The 21,125-nt window shown below is 52.2% G+C and overlaps 1 protein-coding gene and 1 non-coding gene across 4 annotated transcripts in view; one reads left to right on the top strand and one right to left on the bottom strand.

The window, feature by feature from the left end:
- The window catches only part of SYT2 (synaptotagmin 2), a 195,842-nt gene that overhangs the window by 124,003 nt on the left and 50,714 nt on the right, over positions 1-21,125 (bottom strand). The gene's annotated exons all lie outside the window — the stretch shown is intronic.
- On the top strand, positions 13,700-13,772 carry TRNAF-GAA (transfer RNA phenylalanine (anticodon GAA)). Its single transcript has one exon. It is a non-coding gene; the product is annotated as a tRNA-Phe (tRNA).

The following is a 21,125-nucleotide window of genomic DNA, read 5'->3' as shown; positions in this document are numbered from 1 at the left end:
CTAGCCCAGTCCTTCCTCATTCCACACCCCAAGGCAGCTACATCCTGGGTGTCCTTCGCTGCACACAGGGAGAGAGCAGAGCGACTCCGGGCCCTCTGCTACACCTCTAGGGCAAACACAACCCATGGGTTTTAACCTTCCCCACCCAACATCGCTATGCTGCCATATGCAGAGATGGGCATCAGCCTCAAAGGCACTCGGGGGAACCCTTTTAACATAGCTAGATCCACCGTCCTCCATCGGCCAATGGGAGTGCGTGTGGATGAGGTGGCGCGGCTGACTTGCTGTTTAACTGGTTGAGGCTAGAGGAGATAAAGTGAATTTCCCCAATTATTCAACTAGTTTGAGGGGGGTGGGATTGGAACCCAGTTGCCAGTCTAGCGCCCTGTCATCAAAAGCAGCGTTTCCCACAACAGGATGACAGTACAGCAAAGAGCTTCTAACGCCTCTGGGCTCTTCATCTTGCTCAGGGTACAGGTCCCTTCCCCCGCCCTCCCCCAAACATGTGGGTGACAGAAGTCTGTGTAGACAGCTGTCCTGTTTTCATGTCTCAGATCCAGCAGGGGCCCAGCCCAACCAGCGGTCAGAAGCTGGAGGTCGGGGAAAGACCCTGCAGCCTTAGAGATTGTGAGCTTTGATCAGCAGGCTCCTCACTAGCTCTGCCCCCACGCTCGGCTTTATTGGCACTGTTCAAACTACCCTGAATAATGGAAGCGTTTCGGGTGGCTGGAGGTAATTTATGTGCTAATCACCGGGAGGAGCCGGATCTCGCTGCAGGCTGAGATTGCTGCGGGTTTGGGGAAACAACTGAACCAGATGCTGCCGCCTATGCCCCCAGGGTCTCTGTGGAGTTGGCAGTGGCTCAGAAAACACCTCCCAGTCCAGCCTGAATGCACAACAACCCCCTTCCCCAAAGCAAAATGCCACCCCCACCCCCCCATGACTGGGCATCCCCTCTTAGCCACAGAGGCTGGGTAGCCGGAGTCTCCTCCATTTCATTCCATCTCCTACTCAGCTTCTGCCCACCCTCGGGGGCTGGACCCAGGGGCCCTGTGGCCCAGCATGGAGCACAGCATGAGCTGCCTGAACCCAGAGGAGCACAGTTGTGGGCTTTCCCAGATCAAAATTCAGTCTTTAGTAGCTGGGGCTTGATCTATTCTTTGCTTTGAATATTAAGACCAAGGCCTTAAGCCAGGGGAGGGCAAACCTTTTGGCCCAAGGGCCACATCTGGATGAGGAAATGGCATGCAGGGCCATGAATGTAGGGCTGGGGCAGGGGGTTGGGGTTCAGGAGGGAGTGCAGTGTGTGAGAGGGGAGAGCAGGAAGGGGCTCAAAGCAAGGGGTTGGGGTGCAGGAGGGGTGCGGCAGGGGGCTCAGGGCAGGGGGTTGGGGCGCAGGAGGGGTGCGGGCTCCGGCCCATCGCCACTTACCTCGAGCGGCTCCAGGGTGGCAGCAGGGCTAAGGCAGGCTCCCTGCCTGCCCTGGCCCTGCGCAGCTCCCAGAAGTGGCCAGCATGTCCGGGAGTGGCTCCTGGGGGTGGGGTGGGGTAGGAGGCTCCACCACACACTGCCCTTGCCGCGGGTACCACCCCCGAAGCTCCCATTGACTGCGGTTCCCCATTCCTGGCCAATGGGAGCTGTGAAGGGGCAGGGCCTGCAGGTGCACAGAGTCCTCTGCCCCCCCTTCCCCTTCTCTAGGAGTCGCAGGGCCGTGGTGCCAGCTGTTTCCAGGAGCGGCACGGGGTCGGGGCAGGCAGGGAGCCTGTCTTAGCCCTACTACATCACGGGGCTAGCAATCCTGCAGACCAGATTGAAAGCTGGATCCAACCTGCAGGCCGTAGTTTGCCCTCCCCTGCCTTAAGCTGCCACCTGAAACCGCCGGGGAGTGGGTGGAATTTGTTTTCCAGCAGGGGTGCCATGGCAGATCCTGATCATTTTTGATTGTCAGTGGTAAGATCCGTCCCTTGCCAGTATTCCTGTGGCTCATCTTTATCAGGCAGCATCAGAAGCTAACTCAATGGTGCAAATGAAGCCTCCTGCACCCTTCGGCTTGGAAGGGAACCAGGCAGGGCTTCCCAGCGTCCCTGGGAGCAAGAGGTATTGCAGAGAAATCCTCCCCACTGCTCCCTGGGGCAGGCCCAGAGGAGCTACAATGCCTGCCCGGAGGAGCCAGGGAATTCAGAGCACTGGGCTCCACACAAGAGCGTCGCATGGGAGACACAAATGATCTTTCAAAAGAACGGTGCAGCAGGGTGAAAGCACTGACTGGGACGTTACTGATCCATGGATCGAAGCAAAGTCCTGTGATCCTGAACTGCACACGCTATCAAGTCTGGCAAGCGCTGGCGGAGCCTAAGATGACCCATCACCCGCATTTTGTCTTTCTTTGCAACCCACCCAGAGCCCAAATTCATAGGCCAGCATCCTCCTCACCTCACCAAGGTGCACTGATCACACACAGCGGCACCCTCCACCCCAGCACCCACCCTAATCCCAGACTGCTACAGCAGGGAGGCCCTGGGGCCAGAGGCTCCTCAAGACAATCTGCCATCTTACATGAGACCCCTCTGCACTGCCTCCCTCTGCCCTTGTAGTCTTAGGCCAGCAGATCTGAATGAGAGGTGTTGCAGCCTGGTGCATGGGGGCGTAATGCCATGCAGGTTTGACCTTGCTGACCTTTGTGGAGGGGCAGCCAGACCAGATCTGCCACCCTAGGCAGCAGCTTAATTTGCCTATAGCTAGAGTAACCCCTGCCCAGGACCGGGGATGTTTGAGAGACAATAAGCCTGTCCTGTGCTCACCCCCTCAGCAGTGGTTCTTGTCCCACAGGGCTGGGCCCAGCTCCCCACTCCGGGTACTGCAAGCTGGCGTGTGGGGGCTTCACCGCTACTCAGGTTGGTCCCAGCCACCCCTCTGCAGAGACAGAGACCACTGTGAGGGGCATGCCAGGCAGGCTTACTGTCCAACCCTTCTCTCCCCCAACCGCCACAGGGCCTCTCCTCCACACCTGGCTTGCAGCTCAGTTATTCTGGGACATGGACTTGATTTTGCAGAGAACCACAAATATTTGCTGGGCTAATGAGAAGAGCTGCCCAAAAGAAAGCCTTAGCAAGGATGAAAGCACTCCTGGTTTCCTTGTACTCTCCCATCTATCTCCACCGGCTGTCAAAGTGTACGCTCTTTGGGGCAGGGACTGCCTCTTTGTTCTGTGTGCGTACAGCGCCTAGCACAACAAAGCCCTGGGCCGTGGCCGGTGCTCCCAGGCACTACCTGTAATACATTCAAAAGGCAGAGGCAGAGTACAAAGGTAACCAAGTAACCAGGTTTAGAAACACCCAGTAACTGTGGAGGCAGCTGCCATGCAGCAGGGAGGGGTCACATTTGCAGTGACATCATTTTGCCAAGCGACTGCCCTCTCGCTCTGTGCATCCTCCAAAGAAATGCAAACGCAAAATGTGCCCAGGACTGCCCAGTGGTAGGGCAAAGATCTGCCAACGATCAAAAGAACCCTCTTTCTGTCAGGAGTCTCTTGCTAAACCTTCCAAGCGAGGTTTTACAGCAGATTGGATTTTGACATAGGAAATAGGTTCACCAAGTTGGTTTCAAAACAGATACCGGAGCACAGGGCAACGTCTGTATATGAGTGACAGTCCGGTGCTAACACAGAGAAAAGGCAGGCGCAAGGAGCACTCTGAGTGCGGATGCTCAAATGGGCGTAACCTTTGTCTCATGAAGAAGACGCATAACGGGGTCTGATGAGGTGTATCTTACATCAGATGGGTCCCGACCCCAGTGTGCTGGCAAACGTGCATCCATCTGTTTGATCACCCATGTTTACATGCTGCTCGTCAACCCAGCACACTTGCTTTGCTGCTGTTTCAAACCTGAGCCGTTTTTGGCCTTGGATGTGCCAGCAGCACTGTGCCACTTGGGCTCACATGCGCCTCTCTGGCTCGAGAAGTACTGTGGGCTCCAGCGTTCAGGCTTGTCCAGTGCACAAAGGATCCTGTGGATGAGGTGCAGGGAAGAAGGCAGTATTCTGCGCTGCCTCCCTGCTCCGTATGTGCATCAGACAATAGGTTTGCCAGGCTGGATCAGACCATTAAAGCCAAGTTTGGGATCGATTCTCCAATACTCTGGCAGTTGTGTACGTGTCCAGAGCTGCTCAGAACACTTGCAACAAAACTTTTTCCAGCAAAATACCCTGTTTCAAAGAAGCCAGAACATTTCATGGAGAAATAAAGATTTTGACGAAGGTTTCTAAATCCCAGAGAGACAGGAGAAGAGAGACCCGAAGCAAAAAGCTGGCCCCTCTGATCAGACGTTTCAACACAGTTCTCTTTGGGAAAAAATGTCTGAACGGTTTTGTTCTGCAATTGAACAAAATTTCAAATCAATAAAGGTCATTGCAAAACTAAAGATGGTCACCCACCAGCCAGCATGACCCATTTCCTTCCTGACCTCTACACTGGTCAGCTTGTACCCCAGAGCACAGCATTTGATTGCCTCTGTCTTAGCATGGATAATGAATGAGCTTATTAGTGGTTAATGAGCCATTAATGTTTCTACATTTGTAAAGCACTGTAAAGCACGGAATTAAAATGCTAATCATCATCATCATCATCAGGACTCCTGGGTTCTGTTCCCAGCTCTGACACTGACTCCCTGGGCAACCTTGGGTAAGTCCCTTCTCCTCTCTGTGCTTCAGTTTAATAGATTCATAGGGTGACAGCCTGACTCCATCGAAATCAATGGTGAAACTCCCACTGCTTTCAAGAGGCCAGAACTGCACTCATATACTGAGGCCAGAAGGAACCACTAGGATCACCTAGTCTGACCTTCTGTCTAATCCGGGCCAGAGAGTTTCACCGAGCAATTCCTGCATCAAGCCCATATTTGCTAGTCGAGGTAGAGTGTATCATTTAGAAAGACATCCAGCCTTCATTTCAAGACTTTGCGATGGAGAATCCACCATGTCCTTTGCTACATCATTCCAATAGTCAGATCCCTGCACAGCTGAAAAGTGCCCCTTATTTCTAGTCTGAATTTGTCGAGGTTCATCCTCCAGCCATCGCATTGTTACCCCTTTGTCTGGTCGGTCACAAAACCGGTGGTCAAAAAACCTCTTCCCCGTCAGGTCTTGCAGACCATGATCAGGTCACCGCTTAATAGATGGGAAACTGAGCCATGGAGACTAGGCACAGGCCCTCAAACGGTATTTATGTGCCTAATTCCCATTGGAATTGTGGGAGTTTGGTGCTTAAGTACCTTTGTCTCCTAAATCACAAGCCAGTGCTCTAAGCACTTGGCCATCCTGCCTCTCAAGGCATTAAACCTGTCTGGGGAGTTGCCCTCACAGTGCAGAATCAGGTGAGACACCAGAACCCTGGGCACATTCAGCCATTTTCCCCGCCATGTTGTCATGGGAATGGGGGTCTGGCTAGTTCTTCCCCACACCCCAAAGTTGCTCAAAGTCCTTGTTTAGCACCTGCCATCAGAGGCTCTCCAAGTGCTTTGCTTCAGTTACGCTCTTGAGACGAGAAAGTCTTATTGTCAGTCCTGTGCTTATGCCTAGTCCCTGCTCTAACCACCAGACCATGCTCCCCTCTCAGAGCCAAGCATGGAACCCAGGAGCCCTGACTGCAATTTATCTGCTCAAGCCACTAGACCACACTCCTTTCCCAAGGAAATCAAGTCTGATTTCAGCCATTCACTGCAGTCCAGTGGGCAGCAAAGGTGGCAAAGTGGCAGACAGGAGACTGGGGTTCTCTTCCCCACTCAGACCGACTGTGTAAGCTTGGCCAAGACACGGCTCTCAGTACTTCAGTTTCCCCATCTGGTGAGCAGTCCCAAAGGCTTAAGATTGGGCACATAAGTACTTAGCTGAATCAGGGCCATTAAAGAGCCTTTTAGTAACTAGTATTTTCTGCCCATGAAGGTGCTTATTATACACAGCCATCCAGTCACACTTCAGTCATCTTTCTGATCAGCTAAATGGATTACCTGGCCTCATTTTTTCCAGCCCTTGAGGTTTTTTTGTGGGTCTTTTTTGCACTCTTTCCAACATCCTTTTTAAAATGTGGACACCAAGGCAGGCCATGCTACTCCCATACTGGTCTCACCAATGCCACATACCAAGTGTAAAAAGCACCTACCCACTTGTGCTTGCTACTCCCCTGCTTATACAGCCAAGGTCGCAGTAGCTGTTTCTGTCACAGCATCACTCTGGGAACTCATGTCTAGTTGCTTGTCCCCTAAATCTTTTTCAGTCCCTGCTTTCCAGGATACAGGCCCCTGTCTGGATGTCTGGCCTGCGTGCCTTAGAATCATAGAATCTCAGGGTTGGAAGCGACCTCAGGAGATCATCTAAATCCAACCCCCTGCTCAAAGCAGGACCAATCCCCAATTTTTGCCCCAGATCCCTAAATGGCCCCCTCAAGGCTTGAACTCTCAACCCTGGACTTAGCAGGCCAATGCTCAAACCACTGAGCTACCCCTTTTCCTAGATGCACTATGGAAATGGTATTTGTGTACACCCAACAGTGCAGACCCTGGTGCAACGCTGCATAGTGAAGATAGGTTAATATTATGGGGCTTCCTCAGATGAGTTCTCTTCTGTCTCCTTACACACACACCGTTACACACGGACTGCCAGCTTGCCCGGCTCTGCAGGTACCTGAAATGACCCTTCTCCTTGGAGAGCAAGCTGCGCTAGGAGGAAGCCGGCGGAGCTGCATTGAGCATAAAGCAGCAGGAGCAGTCCCGTCAGCACCAGGCAATCTCAAAGGTACTGCAATGCAGTGGTAATTTTTTTTTTTTTGGGTAATTCTTCCTCCCCCCCCCCCCCCCCTGCACCACCTTTGAAAGTTGCAACGCAAGCACTTTGAACAGGGCTGGGAGTTTGTGCTGCGAAAGCCTGGACTGACCTTATCAGTCCCAGCACACTTCTCTCAACAGTCCAATCCCAGGATATAACACGGTGCTACCCTGAGCTGTAAGTCACAAGCACGTCAGGCTGCAGGGAGATGTGATCTCAGGCAATTTCCCCAGCCCCCCCCCAACCCTTCCTGTTACTAACACAGCTCGTCCCTCTGCCCTTTCCTCCAAAAAAAGGACCTTTGGCTCTGCGGTGGCCATGACTCAGTGGGAGGGTGACACCCGCCCCCTTGCCTGCTGTGGGGGAGAGGGGTGGGAAACGCTTCTTTGCTACGCTAGGGGTTAAAGTAAATGGAGCTAAAAATCAAAGGGAGGATCCCCATCCTCCCCCTGGTTTGGAGAAGAGCTTCTCTGAGAGGGCTGCTTGGTGGGGGCAGAGCGGCTGCTAGCAGGGGAGGCTGCCGTGGCAGCAGTAGGAGGAGCTGGGGAGTCACTTGGGCTTCTGGCCTCCTGCCCAGGAGATGGAGAAGCATTAACAGCACCGGACAGGAGGATGGCTGTTCCCAGCACTGGGGTCAGTCCCCGGCCCTGCTCTTCCCACCGAAGGGGGGGCCTCCTCAAGCTAGCTCCAGAGAGGAGAGGAGACTGGGTGCATCCTCCCCTGCCCACCCTGAAGCTCTGCCCATGGGACAGAGCTCTGAAATCCCAGTCCTGGCGAAACAGGAGAGGAGACCAAAAGCTGCCCTGCCCCACGCAATGCCAATGCTGCCCTCCCTCTTAATGCAGCTAGGTGGAAGGGGAGGGAGGGCCAAGGTACCAGGAGAAGCTGCAATTGAGCCTTGCTCCTTTAGGCTAGACAGCATGTGCGCGCTTGCTGACATAATCTAATTACTCCATGTGCCAAGCGCTGAGCTCATGTGATGGCTGTTCTCTTGGTCAACGCACCAGGGATCGAACCAGCAACGCCTAGTGCTAAGAGGTCAAGTTCCTGTAATACTCAGCAATGGGTTACATTGGCTGATCACTGGTTAGCTGAGGATTTTATTCTACAGACCCTGTTAGAGGGAACTGTGGGGCCCATGCCAAGGATCTGCCCTGTTACTCTGGGTGTTTGGGAACAAGAATCTGACCACTCATCAGTTTTCTTTAATGGTCTTATTTTGAAGGATGAATGAAAGAATCACTGAAAGACAGCAGAGAATCTCAGTTTCATCTGTCCATTCCCATCTCTCCCCCTACTCCTCTCTACTTCCAGCTGTCCTCTGCACAGGAGACATCCAATCTGGATTTAAAGGCGCCATGTGATGAAGCATGCACCACATCCTCTGCCAGATTGTTCCAATGGCTAGTTACCTTCCTTTGATTGTAGGCTCTCTGCAGGGAGGAACCATCATGTTGTGCTGAGTTTGTACAGCACCTAGCACAATGGGTCGAGGACTAGGGCTTCTAGGTGCTACCGGAATACAAACCATAAGCCTACGTGCCTGATCCAATTTGTATTCGGGTCCATGGGACTCTTGCCATTTACTTTACTGGAAACTGGATTGGGCTCCTAGAGAGCAGGATTTAATCCATGCTTCCAGAGTAGACTAGCGAGCAAAGATTTAGCAAGACAGAGACAGTGCAGGGGAGTGGATGGGACCCCAGCTGGGTCACAGGATCAGGGATGCTCTCTCACTATGCATCTGTATGTGCAAGGCTTGGAAGAATGAGGCCCTGATCCCAGTTAGATACACATAGGTCACAAGGTACAGTCTCAATCCCTCCAGTGCACCGCCCTGTCTTCCAGCCCCTCAGCTTGCAAAGCCAATCTCAGTGGTGACCAGAATGCTAGCAAATGGAGATGAGGTTAATTTCTTACTGTATCAGACCCAGCTGATGGCTCCTGTGGATTAACCTGCACCTACCTCCTTTCCCCAACACAAATGCCTCTGGAAAAAAAAAAGATTATAATTGACACGCACACGCCAATATTACGTAGCTTAACAAGGATGTCAAGTTGTTATCCTGAGCAGCTATTGAGTGACCCAAGTGCTGGCTTGTCCTCAATTGGCTGGTTTCTAAACTGGAATTAATAACCCTTCATTTGCTTGACTGTGGCCTTTTGAAGCCACTTGCTCAGATTTCTCTCCAGTTTGGATGCTCTTAAGTGAATTTGCAGGTGGGTGGAGTTGCAGGCTTGATTGCCCTGGAAACCAATGTCCCCCTGGAGCAAAGAGCTGCTATGGAGCAGGGCGAGCATCCCTCACCAAACAGGCCTGATTGCCCCCGCAGTTATTTACCCCCTGTGCAGGCTGGGTGTGAATTGCTTCACATGGGAAGCCCTGACTCATGTCCTCCGGTCCTGCACTTGGGGCAGGATCTGGCCCAGGGAAGGTCGCATGGTCCACCTCTGGGGTGGAACGCAGCAGCCATTTAACAGCGGTGCTACAGGCCCTGAAGCGGGGAGGGGCCTCTGCCAATCCAGTGCTGGAGGGATTTCAGCCGGGAGGATGTGGGCAGGCACCATGGAGCTCGTACAAAGGCCAGCCCGACATCGTTTGCCAAACACTGCTCAGGGCCTTACATTTTACAGTTCTTCCGAACAGATGGCAGCTTCAGCAGCACAGCGCCCCCTAGCGCCGCTCTGGGCACTCACCCGGACAGAAGAGCAGCCTCGACCGAATCCCCACCGATCGGCGTCCTTACCCAGCCTCCATCACCACAGCGTCACCCACACTTTTACCGTATTTCCCCCCACAAGAGCGCTGGGAGGTAGGGCGGTGCCATTTACAGGTGGGGGACGGAGGCAGAGAGGGGAAGGGACTTACTCACGGTCACAAAGGGAATATGTGGCCCAGCAAGGATTCGAACCTGGGTCTCCCCACCTAATTATGCCAGCAAAACTTTTCAGCCTAGACCAGGGCGCAGCGAGCGAGAGCTGAAAGGGACCCATGACAAGGGGACCGAAGAGCGTGGCAGAGGCATGCGCTCACTTCACCCCCGTAAAGAGTTCTCACCGCAGCTGCCTCAGCTGTGCCGGTGGCCAAATTGCCGCCATGTTCCCGACTGGCCTCCCTGCCGATGGGGGGTGAGGGGGGGAGCCATTCGCTCATAAGGCATCGGCCCTGCTGAGCGCAGCCAGCCGCCTCCTCGCTCACGGCTTCAGCAGATGGTCCTACTGCACGCACATCCTCCAGCAGCTCACAGATCTCCATGCCCGGAACATCTGAAGGGGGGAGATTTGCAGTTGGGTGCCCCAGAGCCGGGAGCAGTCCAATCTGCTGCGGAGCTCACAGTAGCTGATATGTAACTAAGAGGGCAGTGAGCGGATGTGGAAAGCCACAGGGCCGGTCTACACTTGGCAGCTGTAAGCGGAGGGAGCTGAATGCAATACCTGCGCTGTTGGCCACTAAAATGGAGCCAAGGGGTGAGGGGGGACCTGTTTCCCCATATGCCAGAATTGAGCGATCCAGGATAAATGAGCACAGTTCCTATTAGAGTTCCTATTACAAAGGGATTATACACGATCAGCAGATGTTAGAGGCATGTTGCAGACAGCAGTAGCGTGTGCTAGGCATGGTTATGAGCTCAGAGGCAGGAGGTGGTGTAGATTATTATGTAGAGAACTATTTGGGAAGTGTTCCCACCTTCCCCCCCCCTCACCCCCCCCCCCCCACACACACACACCTGCTGAAAATTTTTTTCTTCATTTCTTTCTAACATTTTCAGCAAAATGTTCAGGTTTTCACAAATTCCAGTTTTTGGCCAAAAAAACCCTCTATTTTTTTTTGGCAAAACCCAAACATTTCTGACAAAAAAAAAGGGGGGGGAACATTTCACCCCCCCACCCCCAACATTTCTGCCCACACCTTTGATGGAAAGTTCTCAACCGGCCCAAGTTATAAGCCACGGTAACAGGCTTGACCCGTTGGACTCTAACCATTGATAAACTATTTATTAACCCTTTATACGCTCTTTAGAAGTGGAACCTCACCGTCAAATGACCTCACTGTCAATATATTTTTTAAAGCAATTTCAATGCTGGCCTGACAGTCCTGGAGAGCAATGCCCTCTGCTTGCCCCCCACTCCCACGGGAGAAATGGCAAAGGCAGGAACAGCACTGGGTGTCCCCACTGGCCATCCTGTCCCTGCCCTGAAGGAACCAGCTCTTCCGTACTCCTCTCCAGTGGGCCTTTCCCATAGAATAGCAAGTCAAGCTCAAGGTCTTGGTCCTTATTGTCAAGGTGCCCAATGGCCTGGGATACTGTCAAAGATTACTAAAGCTCTGGGATGAAGACCATGGTAGATAGTTCTGCTCCTCTGGCCCAACAAAACTGTCCATCGCGAGGGAAAAGCTTGTCTGTGCAGGAGACTGAGCGGTCTCGGGGCTGGGCCCAGACTGGGGAGTGAACTATGCCAGGATCTAAGGGCCACCACAAACCTCCTCACCTCCCGCTCCAAGTACCAGGCCTTGGACCTGTCTTGTCTCACCCAACAGAGCACCATGGGCCTTTCAAAATACCAGCCCTGCTATAACTAACCACTCCACTGCTAGGGACAGGATGAGAGAGAGAGAACAAACCATGCGTGATGGACACGAATTATGTTGCTCGATGCATGACTGGACAGTGCTGAGAAACCACAGGGCTGACAGCGGGATAAGAACCTGTACAGAACAGACTGGAATTCACTGCTTGCTTTCTGCTGGGCCTGGCTAAGAGGTTCCTAAATAGAACTCCTTGTGACGGGGACTCCGGTTCCCTCAAACACGGGTTCTGAACCTGGTGGGAGTGAACAGCTGTCAGGGTTGTGGCTTGCCTGTCTTTCCCATATTGCCAAGGGGAGAGGTTCATAGCTAGCTGGAAGAAGCGTTCTGCAGATGGTTCCTGGTATGGAAGAGGTTGAGAACTGCTGCCCTAGGAAACACCCCAAGACCCACCCACCCCTCACAGATGGGTTACCAAACAGCAGTCCCATGGGAATGACTGTTAGCTCTTTACTGCTCACCAGGGCTAGATTCAGACTGATCCAACTTCAAGGCAAAAGGCACCACTGACCATTACCAGCCCTCCGAGCCCTACTCTGCAATGATCTCCTCCTCCAGTGCCACGGCAGCTGGGATCTGGCAGCTGGGCTGGTCTAAGCCATGGAGGTCAGCGGAAGTAGGGTTGGACCCCAAGGCCCTTCCTTCAAAGGGTCACAAAGTACTGATGCCTGCTGGATGGTGGGATAGAGCCCAGCCCTCCCACGCCCACCCTGGTTGTGGTTGCTTTGTACCAACTATTCAGGGACTAAGGGGCTGCACGGCACCCCCCATGAATCCCCCTGCACAGCAGGGCCCTCTGCCCAGCCCCAAGTCACCTCTGTTGAAGTCCTGATGCATTATGGGCCAGAGAAGGGGGGGCATGGAAGAGGCATGACTGGGGCAGATGTGCTTCCACCGATCCCCCAACTGGGGCTACAGCAGCCAGGGCCATGTTAAAACAGCTGCAGGGCTACCCCAGTCGTGGCAGGAGAGACTGTACTGAACATCTGGAGCCAGTTGTGGGTCCTGCACCCTTCTGAGTACTCTGGTCCTCATAGGACAGCAGCGGGGGCGGGGGGGAGTGGGGAGGAGGGAATATTTTTGTTCTTAATTTATGTGGCGTTTAATCAGCTATGAAACCCCTGTAGTTCCTCATACACTCTCTGCCAGGAATCGAATGGCTTAAATAAATAAATATCCATTTAAAAATCTACACTAGTATCCCTTTAACATTCAATAATTGTAACCCTAAATCAGATATGGTATATTCCAGCACTTTAATTTTAAACCTTGTGCATTATTAATATCATTCATGGGGCTCTCTTGTCTAATGGGCATTCATCATTATAACCACTTTTAACAGGGCTGCACTCTAATCCTGTTGGAATTTCATTACAAGTTATTAATTTTCAGGTATTTGTAGTAAGTATTGGGACAGGACAATCATTCAGAAGCCATACCGCAGGAAAGGAACACACCCATGTTTTCAAAACAGCAGGAATGGTTGGCTCTGAAATAATCGCACCAGGAAAAAAGTTAAATCCATGCTTGTGTTAATACACAGGGCAATACGATATTGGGATCTACAGCTACTGGGGACTTTTTTTAATAATCATGAGTTGTTTGTCCTACAGTTCAATAGTGATGCATGCACAGGGCCATTCATCTGGCAAATGCTCAGATGGCACAAGTGAGCTCCACTGAAGTCAATGGCAAAACTCCCTTGGCTTCAACGGAGCCAGGACTTCACCCATGCACGTACTGAGAAAGCTTCAACAATCATTGAACTGCGGTAACCTCTGGGGTGGAGCACAGCAGAACCCAACAGCACTAGAAAATGGTTTAAGATAGGGGTAGTCAATAGGCAGATCACGGGCCAAATCTGGATCACTGGACACTTTTGAACAGACCCCAAAATCTTTTTGTTTACTTTTTTATTATTATTTTCTCTGAAGTCTGGACCTTGACAAAAAGTAATTGCCTTCTCCTGGTTTAAGACAAGGAAGTGATGGCTACAGTGTCCAATTGAAATGACAGGGAAGAATGCAGATACCTGATGGAGAATTTGACCAGGATACCATGGAGAACAGTCACAGTCCTGCCCACAAATACGCAGCACCTCGGTTTTACATCTCACCAAACAAGACTACCCCTCTAGCAGCCGGGCGCACTCTAGCACCATGCTGGGGCCTCAGATCCAAGAGATCAGACCCGCCTCCTAATCCCCAACGCCCGTCGGCTGCAGCACCGTGCCCCCAGCAGCAACTGCCTCTATATTCGCTTAGAGAGAAGGCCGCCAATCACCACTAGTACCAGCCGAAACAGCTCAGTTGGGAGAGCGTTAGACTGAAGATCTAAAGGTCCCTGATTCGATCCTGGGTTTCGGCAGATGTTTGTGGGGAGGGATAGCTCATTGGTCTGACCATTGGCCTGCTAAACCCAAGGTTGTGAGTTCAATCCTTGAGGGGGCCATTTAGGGATCTGGAGCAAAAATTGGGGATTGGTCCTCCTTTGAGCAGGGGGTTGGACTAGATGACCTCCTGAGGTCCCTTCCAACCCTGATATTCTATGTTCTATTCTATGATCTATGATCACTGCGCGCAGGATCCTGTGTTTTCCCTGGACCGCTCCCAGCCGAGCACGAATCAGGCTTGACCCTGCTTAGTTTATGCTACCAGGCAAGGTCGCAGCCCAGCTTGTTATGGCACTGGGCCATCACTAGTTGCTAATCTCAGTGTCTATTACTTGTAACTATATCTTAAATATGAAACAGTGATTTAGTGCAGTGTTTTTCCAAGGCTCAGAGGGGGAAACTGATGAGCCGTAACTTGTCTTGATATCTCCCTCTCCCTGTGCTCCCATTCAGCAATAATAGCTTTATGCTGCCAAGCCTCCTATGTGGGTGAAGGTGAATGGAATGAAGGATCCCAGTCCAGTAACAGAACGCACTTAAAAATGACCAAACAACAAAACAGTCACTTAGCAAGAGACAGCCATAACATAATAGCACAAGTTTGCATTTCTATGAAGATCTCAAAGTGCTCTGCAAACACTGATGAATTAATGCACGCATCAGCCCTGCAAGGCCAGGGCGTAATGATTGTCCACATTCTGCAGCTGTAGAAACCGAGACCCAAAGCGAGTCAGTGGTGGGACTAGAGTCCACGGGGCTCGGCCGCTAGTTCTGCACTGTCCCTACAAGGCTATCATCTCAGCATCACCCCAGATGAAGAGCCCATCCCATCACAGCACCTTACCCATCATCATGCTGCTCGCCAGCCTGCTTCCCACATAAACTATTACAGCTGGCTGGAAAACAGCCAGCACCCCTGCCCCAGCTCCCACCCAAAATTTTGCCTTTTTGACAAAATCTTCCATCCAGGTACCACCGAATTTTGATTCAAAATGACACTGTGGTGCCTCATGGGAGTTGTAGTTTGGCTACCTTATGCTCCCATTCTCTATGACTGGGGTCCCAGGCTGGGCTACTTCTTCCATGATGCACCATGGCCTGGGACAACTCCTATGTGTACTCGGTCCCAGCATCAAGAGGTGCAAGGTGCTGTCACCATGGGAGATGTAGTCTGACCCAGAGAGGAGAACAGGAACATAAGGCACCCAGACTACAACTCTCCTGCGGTGCCATTTTTAATAGAAATACCAGCCTTTTCTGCAGGGAGCAGACTTTCTTCACTAAAAGTTTCATTTATTCAAGTTCTCATTTTTCTGCCAGAAACCAGGTTTGACAGGAAGTGCTTGACCAGCCTGAGAAACAGTCCCTTTTTCTCCTGTTATACACCAGACCCAAACTCCAGCTGCTCCCCTGCAATAGGCTCAGCTCCCTGACCCGCTGACTCATGGCCAGCGAGGCTAGGTAGGAAACTGGCAATGCACACCTGGCTCACTTGCCTCCCCCAAGCCAGATCCCCTCTTGATGGGCAGATCAGAATCTGGAAGTAGGGTAACAAGATTAGGTTGTGGGTCAGGGCTGCCAAGGTAAATGGGGGTCAGAGCAACCCCAGGACCTGTACCCAGTACCTGCCCCTTCCAAACCCAGCTGTTATCCAGGTACTGCCAGTTTCCCAAGGCTTTGGATAGAGCAGGCCAGATAGTTCCCCATGACATCCCTGGGCATGAACAGGGGTGTCCCTCGGCATGTCCTTTTGGCAGGCACCATATCTGTAGGACATGGTCTCAGTTTTCCCTCCTCAGAGCTGTCAAGAGCTCAAAGAAGGGCTTTCTTATAGCCAGTAGCCCTGCTTGGAGCTGATTTATTAACACAGGCAATGCAAGCAGCTCCCAAAGTGCCAACACGCAGTCCAGCCACACAACCCATAGTCAGCTCCCACACCTGCTGCCAGCCCTAGGCCTTCTTGCCCAGCCTCTTCTAGCTGGATTGCTTCCCTGCTCTTCTGTGCAGAACTCCCCAGCCTTCCTACCTGGACTCCTTGCTTCCCCAGGAGAGACTCTGACACTTGCCCCATGCTCTGCACAGGTCAGCAAGCAAACCCTTTGTCCTTAATTAACCCCAGCGGCCACCCACCCTCCTCATCAGGTCCAGCTGGGGAGCCCCGGTTCTGTGACAGGAGAGCCAGATCTGCTACTAGCACTGATCTGGCTGGCTCCAGAACCCCTGGCCCTTATTCGGGCAGATGACCCTGATGCAAAGGGGCTTGTTGTGCAGGGACAGAAGATTGGTGTTGGCCAAAGTAACAAAGTCCAACGCAACATGTCACCTAAAATTATTTACAAGCGTCAGCACAAGATGAATAGCCTGAGTGCCGGGGGCTTGTTTCCATTAAAAGCCCTGAGTTCAGGGGGTGTGCGGGGCTCCGGGGCCAGGGCCGGGCTGGCATGGCAATGAGCGGAAAGGTGCTAGAAACGGGAGGGGATGGTTAGGGTTGAGCTAATAGAAACGTGTTTGATTGGTGAGCGTTAGTGGGATGAGCCTCCACCCCTGCCCCCTCAGACACTGGTTATCAGAGGGTCACTAAACACTGACAGGAACCAGCTTCACCATCACAGCTAGTGGGATCCCAGGAGCCACCATGACACCAAGGGGCCTTCATCAGCCTTCTCCTGAAAGGGCTCCTGGCAGCACCAGGCCAGGGATCTGATGACATCATGAACACTTCCAGCTTCAGCTAAAATCTGACCAAGGCCTGGCCCTGAGAGGCTGGGGTCTCTGCTGAGCCCCCCCACCCACCTTTTTTCTTCTCTTGCCTCTGTCCAATACACGTCTGGCTGGGCTGCCAAGACAGCATCCCATTTGCACCAGCGCTGTACGCCCATGCCCAGAGGGGCAGCTACAAGCAACGCCTTACCCAGCCTCAGGCGGGTACAAGCTCCCCGGGTCGCAGCGGCTGAGCAGGCCATGGGCTGGGCCTGTCTTTTCCAACAGAGAGGCTGCAACGGAGACTCGGCACCAGAGACAGAAACTGCATCTTCTCTGCTGCTTTTCTCTCCCTTGTGCGGGTCTGGCTTGAGGACGGCAGGATCAGACTTCAACATGTGCAGCTCCAGCCCACCTCTGTGAACTGCTTCTTTTCCCCCAAAGGGGGCTGGAACCCCCTTTAATACGACCAAAACAACTGTCAAACAGGAGAATTTCCCCATAAAAACTCTCTGCAGCTAATGGGACAGGGACTAAGGGGCAGCATTACCATGGAAGCTTTAGTTAATTAACACTTTACATGACAAATCCTTTCACTGTTTTTCCTCCTTTTCCTGCCTCTTTAATAAATGGCTATCAAGATCTCCCATGGCGGTTGTTACAGTGGGAGTGGCCGGGGGAGCACACTGACCTGAGCAGTGTCCCAGTGACCAAGGGGTTCACTAACCTCTTATCCCTTGCTGGACCTCAGTTACCCCTTTCCAAAACAGCAGGGTGCTGTGGAAGGGTGTGCCTGATGCAGCTTCAGCCTTCGCTCAGCGTGGCCCCACCTCTGCCCTGCCCTGTACTGCCTGGGGCTGGAAGACAGAGCACGGGACTGCGACTGTGAGCCTTGGATGAAGCATGCCTGAGGGCAGGAAGAGGCCCCTTGTACCCCTGCCCCACACACCCTGGAAAGTCCATGCTGCAATCTGTGATACCCTCAGCAGTTGCAGAAGAAACTGAGAATCCCAAAGTTGGGTCCTGGCAAACTGAGCTTCCCTCTGATACCAGTCCCTGCCGGCTTCCCTGGGATGGTTCCAGAAGGAGGGGCCTGCATCTTCCCTGGGAATAGCTCCGCCCTGTTGGCCTGGGTTGGTCCACAGGGATAACACATATTGTATATTTTAACAAAGGTTTTGCTTTGGAAGAAAAATTCCTTCCCCCTGGTTCCTTCCCCGTCAGGATACCTTGTTCTGCTGTGACTGGCCAATTCCTCACCTCCATTGATTGGCTCTCCTAGACCAATATGCAAATCTAATCCTGACGAAGGACCTCTGGAGTTTACCTTTACAGAATCAGTAGCTCGAGCTCCAGAAGGGGAAAGCAAAGAAACAATCTGTCCCTGGCTATAACTGTAGCCAGACAAGATGCCCCAGGGGCCCAGCATGGGAGCTGAAGACTATAGGCAGGATTTTCCAAAGAGCTCAGCTCCATTTCGGCTCAGCACATTGGAGAATGTCCAGCACACCTGTAGGTTCCAAAACCTTGCAAATCTAGCTGCTTGCGCCTACCATGTACTCAAAGCACCAAAAAGAAAAGGAGGACTTGTGGCACCTTAGAGACTAACAAATTTATTTGAGCATAAGTTTTCGTGGGCTACAGCTCACTTCATCGGATGCATTCCAATGCTTTGTTAAAGTGTGACAGCACCAACATTTGAATGCCTTTCCACTTGCTTTAAGTGGGAATCTCACCTCCCCTCTTGTCTTTTTGTCATTGTTTCTCTGCCTGCAACCTGCCTTCTCTGCTTGTTTGCTTGCTTAAAAGTGGGTATCTAAGTTGACGACAAAAAGAGAAAGGAACTGACATGAGGCCCCCAATGTTTCTAACGCAGAGCTGGACGGAGCGATATTCAGACGCAGCCTTGGTCATGGCGCAGAACAACTGCAGTCTTCAGAAAGACGCCGGAGTCCATGAAGGTGCACAGGACAAGTCAAAGTTGGGGCTGTAGTGTACAGTTCATGGTGTCCAATCAGGCGGCGCATTCTTCAGACAATAAGACCAAGCAAGAGTGAGACAGACATGAAGGCAGTTCAGAGAAAGGAGACCTGAGAAGTCACTTGGGTCCCCTCTCGTCCTCACCCGTTGGCCAGTGCAGAAGGATTATCTAGAATCCAGTGCTCTGTTTAGTCTAGTGTTGGAGATTACACAAGCAAGTGGGCTCCTATCCCATCCCTTGGGGGGCAGAGGTCATTCTGTTGGGAAACACTTCCTGAGATCCAACCTCAAGTTTCCCTTGCTCAATTCCATCCCATTTCTCCTAACCCCACTACTGCTCCTCAACAAGGCCACCCCCTAATTGAAGGTGATGATCTTCTGTAGGGACTGAACTCATGACCTCTGGACCTAAAAGCCTTTGCTCTTGGACCTAAACGGGGAGGCCTATTAGCCTGGAGCAGACTCTGCAGAGCCCATGTCCTGGAGGAGGACAGAAAACCAGACTGGGTTCACATGGGTTCTGTTAGCACAGTCCAGCAGCCTGGGTGAAGGAGAAGGGCCAGAACTGGAGTAATTTGCTTGCATGGCTTTGTTGTTGCACTTGTGCGGGGGGTGGGGGGAGTGCACAGAGATGGGCCAAACACCAAAGTATAAGTGATACAAAAGCAGGGGAGTTTGGACACGGTGAGACCCCGATCTGACCCACCATACCAAAACCTCACTGCCCAGCACTGACTCAGCCCAAGCCCAAGCCCAAGCCCAAGCCCCACCACCCTGTCCTCTCCAGGAGCCCCTCCTCCCTATGCCAAATGACTGCACCGAGCACAGGGATGTTGGTTCATCAAACTCAGCTCTGCCTCTTCAGCTGCCACTGAGAAAATCAACAGCTCCCAGAGCAGCCGTGAATTAACTTTGCTCTTCACTGCCACGTGCTTTATGCAGCTCTCAGGGACTGCTTGAATTACCACCTCGCTTAGAGCCTTTACTACCCCATAATCTGCGGAAAAGACCGGGCAACACAACAAAGGAAGTCTTATAAATAGCAGGGGAATGTCAGACACCCGCGGTGCCATTATAACTGCTGGATTAAGGATGTATTTGCTAAAGGCTCCTGGGGGGATTGTTACAGTCTATGGGGCTGATACCAGACATACATGCTTGTGTATAAGCCAGGGAAATTTATACTGCAGTTTTGGTTCATCAGTTGCAAAAGGACACGGCAAACTCCATGACGTGGGAGCTGTGCTGGGGTCAGGGAGCAGTGCTCCTGACTGCAGACATGGGACTCACGATCCCCACTGATGCCAATAAAGCATCCAGCAAGAGTAAATCAGGAGTGAGGTCAGGGTCAGGCCCAACGGGTGTTTCACACCTCTGGAAATCAGAGCCAAAAAGCCTCCCAGAAGGAAAAAGGGGGAAGATATGAAATTAGCAGACTAGCCACTAAGACCAAGCTCCTCAAAGGGATTTAGTACATAACTGCAACTGATTGAGGATCTGCCAGCTCACTGGAGCCAGGTTAACACATTGCCCGGACGAGCATTCTTTCAGGAAGGATCAACGAAATAGCAACCTGCACCCTGGATATTAGCAAGGAGCTGAGAGCCCACCTTCTGAAATACCTCAGGAGCAGAGACTAAGGCAAAAGGGTCTTGTGGACAGCAGTACGCCCAAAGGGTGGGCTGAAAGTCAATAACAGCTGCGAACTTTCAGCCCCAGGTAATGACTGGATCGGTAATCCAACACATAGCAATCTGGGATCCACCTAACCGGCAAGTCACCTCTTCCAAGGTTGGCTAGTGAAACTGCTCACGTTTCCCATATTTATTAAGTGACCTAAAATCTGCGCACAGTCGAATATTGCCCTTCTTCTTGGATATGATCACTGTGGGTGAGCTCCACTCCACAGGCCCTTCCACCTCCCGAAGGATACCAGTATCTTTCTTGCGTTGCACAGCTATGGGGATCTTGTCCAGAAGCAGAGGGGGCACTCGACGTGGTGGTGGTACCAAGGGTTTGGTGTTGGAATCCAACTGCAGAGAATACGTAAATCCCACAGACGGGATACCGCCACCATCCAGTAAATCCTGGCGCGTCTGAACGATACTTTGGGTTTCCCCTTCTGTCCTAGCCAGCAAAACCACACCTGAGCCCATGCATAATACCAAGCTGTAAGCACAGATCGTAGGACATTAATGGAACAGAATTCCAGCTGAGCCTTTAACAATGCGAAACTTTCCAGTCCAGGCTACGCCTTTCCGGAGCACAGACCATAAAGCTTCAACGGCTATCTGCAAGGCATCTGCATTCCAGGCTTTTATAACCTCTGTCCAGATGTCCAGATTGTGAACTAACCCAAAGAGGAGGATGCTCACTTCAGCACCGGGATCCACCATGCATTTCAGCAATGTGCCATTAATTTCCACACTATGGGATACCAGCCGCAGCGCCTTGCTACATGAGAAGATGATACAAAAGGAAATATCCGGGTCCCCGGTAAAGGTGGTCTCATGCAGCTCCGCATTCACAGTAGGCAGCTCAGGCCTCATCTCTGTGAACCAGTGCACAGTGGCACCCTCACTTCCAGTGTCCTTCCCACAAGCCTGGCACATAGCAGTTCTAGCTGAGCGGGCAGGGAAATTGCCCAA

Source organism: Caretta caretta, chromosome 21, assembly GCF_965140235.1.
Source record: "Caretta caretta isolate rCarCar2 chromosome 21, rCarCar1.hap1, whole genome shotgun sequence".
Classification (NCBI taxonomy): domain Eukaryota; kingdom Metazoa; phylum Chordata; order Testudines; family Cheloniidae; genus Caretta; species Caretta caretta.
Note: the sequence above shows the minus strand (reverse complement) of the source record. Positions and strands in the feature narration are given on the sequence as shown.